We start from the raw sequence: 2,657 nt of genomic DNA, 5'->3' as shown, positions 1-2,657 counted from the left end.
GCGGAGGATTTCCTTGAAGGATACGGATTGCTTGAAGCCCACGACGTGGCACATCTGGCCACAACGTGGCGCGGGTTTTTGAGGATTATATAAGTCCTCCTGATTATTACGAAAGAGAGAAGCTTTTGGCAGAAGAAAGGAATTCCAGAAGACGATTTGGAACGAAAGAAAGGTTCTGGAAGAGGGTTTTCAACACCAAAAGAAGTAAAGGTTTATATTTTAGTTCAATAAGAACATGTCTTTCATTAGTTTTAGCTGTTTTGGTTTAGTTGCTATGATGAGCAGCTGAATCTAGCTACTCTTGTTTAGCTAGATGAAGCTTTGAACTTATGAATAGTTATATGCTTATGGTTTAAGTTTAGTTGGTAAAAATTGCTTGTGTTTGATTTGTATAACCTAGCATGCTATTATTTGTTTATCTAATTGCTTGATTGCATGTTCTGTGTAGCTTAGTGACCATTAAACTGCATGAACCTGTTTACCTAATGATTTAGTGAACATTGAATTGTTAGAGCTGGGATTGACCAATCTTAGTTAGTAATTAGAATAAATAAAGCCTAGCTGTGCTAGAGAACGTGTATTGTGACCATAATTGCATTTATACAACAAATCTTACATAGCATATTTACATTCATAATTAGTTATGTGTTTAATTATGTGTGAACATACATGGTTTGACATGAATTAGTTAATTATTGGTAAGATAGAACTAAATTACTAATGTAACTAAAAACCAACTTAATAATCCGTAATCATTAGCTAGCCATAAGGGAGAAGTGGATTCAAACTAAACAAGAGTGTGTTTTTATTTATTGAATTTGATTTAAGTTCATCTGATCTTGTAAAATCAGATAAAACCCCTTTTAAACTTGTTAATAAATTAGGTTAATTTAATAGTAAGTAAATTAATTAGAACACCGTTCCTTGTGATCGACACCCGACTTAGCCAAGCTATACTGTAATCTGACTAGGTACACTGCCTATAAGTGCATAGTTAGTTAAGTTTGTTAGGTTATAAATATTAAAATTAGTGAGTACTTTTGTGCACATCAAGTTTTTGGCGCCGTTGCCGGGGAACAGCTTAGTTTTTAGCTTGTTTATTTGCATTAAATTGATCGATCCTTCTTGTGGAGTAAAAACCCACAAAAAAAGTTAATTTTTCCGCAAAATAATTTTTTTTTATTCCAAGAGTCCACGACGTGGCACTACTCTGGCCACGACGTGGACAGTAAAAACTAGATTTTTTTTTTGAAGATTTGTTTTTCTTATTTTAGTTCAGTTTTACGTTTTTAGTTTAGCAAATTGCAGGAGTTCATGACCAGAAGCTCAAACACACACTTGGTGCCACCACTTGAAGACCCCGAGTCTGTACTTCACAAGAAAAAGACGCCCTTGCAAGAACTGAAGTCATCTTTTTCTAGGAAGTCGGGAAAGAAGACAGGAGAGTCAAGTTCATCAACGAAGCACAAGAGCAATCTTGAGTATTTGGATCATACACCCGTCCAGACCGAGTCCGAAAGCGATACCGATCCAGAATTTGAAGAACACACAAGCGAACCGAGAAGATGTGGGTCCCGGTTTAGTCCAACCGACAATACCTGCCACTGCCACATTCGAGCTGAAGGGACACATATTGACCGCACTGAAGGACATCCCATTTTTCGGGAAAGATCATGAGGATGGTTTTAAGCATCTAGATGAAGTCAACGACATTGCGGATTACTTCAATGTCCCAAATGTCAACAGAAACACAGTCTTTCTTAGGATGCTTCCCATCACTTTCAAAGGAGCTACTAAGGAGTGGTTGAAAGCACTCCCACCGGGTACAATCACCACTTGGGCTCAAATGCGTGAGCAATTCCTGGACCAGTTTTTCCTGCCATCCAAGATAGCCAAACTCAAGAAGGAAATAGCCAACTTTGAGCAACAGCCGGGGGAATCACTATATGAAGCATGGGAGCGGTACAAGGGCTTGCTTAGAAATTGCCCTCAACATGACCTAAATGTGCAGCAAGAGATGTCAATCTTTTATGATGGGGTCAATGTGATGACAAGACAACTCCTTGATTCTCAAGGACCGTTGACAAAGAAAAATCCAAGGGAGGTTAAGGAGCTAACTGAAGAATTCGCGAAACACTCTCGCGAATACCACAACCCAAGGCAAGATGGAATCAAAGGCGGTGGAGGGGCCCAAACTGAAGAAATTGCAGCTGTCATGGCCATGCTGAATAACATGGATCGTAGGATAACACAAATGAACCAGTCGATACATGTCATAAGAGTGGGGTGCGAGAGATGCAGTGGTTCACACTTGACCAAGGACTGCAATATAGATGAGTTTGGGAACATAAGAGCTCAAGTGTGCTACTCTAGTGGGGATAAGTTTGATGAAGACTGGAGGAAACCGAAGAAAGAGTGGCTGCCATATGAAGAGTATAAAAAGCAAAAAGAAGAGAAATATAGGCAGACAGGTCGAGCCCTTTATCCAAAGGAGCAGCCACCGGCCGAGAAGAAACCCGACCTAGAGACCATTTTAATGAAGTTTATGGAGGCTTCGGAAAAGAGACACGATGCCACTGATTCCGCCATCATGGAACAACAAACTTTGATAAAGAACCAGCAAGCCTCCATCCATAACCTTGAAGTACAATTTGGTC

The 2,657-nt window shown here is 39.6% G+C and overlaps 1 non-coding gene across 1 annotated transcript; it reads right to left on the bottom strand.

Annotated features, from left to right (window-relative positions):
• Positions 1 to 1,894: 1,894 nt before the first annotated feature.
• On the bottom strand, positions 1,895 to 2,001 carry LOC128133136 (small nucleolar RNA R71). The gene has a single exon (XR_008231314.1). It is a non-coding gene; the product is annotated as a small nucleolar RNA R71 (small nucleolar RNA).
• Between the last annotated feature and the right edge of the window lie 656 nt (positions 2,002 to 2,657).

This window comes from Lactuca sativa, chromosome 3, assembly GCF_002870075.4.
Source record: "Lactuca sativa cultivar Salinas chromosome 3, Lsat_Salinas_v11, whole genome shotgun sequence".
In the NCBI taxonomy this organism is placed as follows: domain Eukaryota; kingdom Viridiplantae; phylum Streptophyta; class Magnoliopsida; order Asterales; family Asteraceae; genus Lactuca; species Lactuca sativa.
This window is presented reverse-complemented; position numbering and strand designations above follow the sequence as displayed.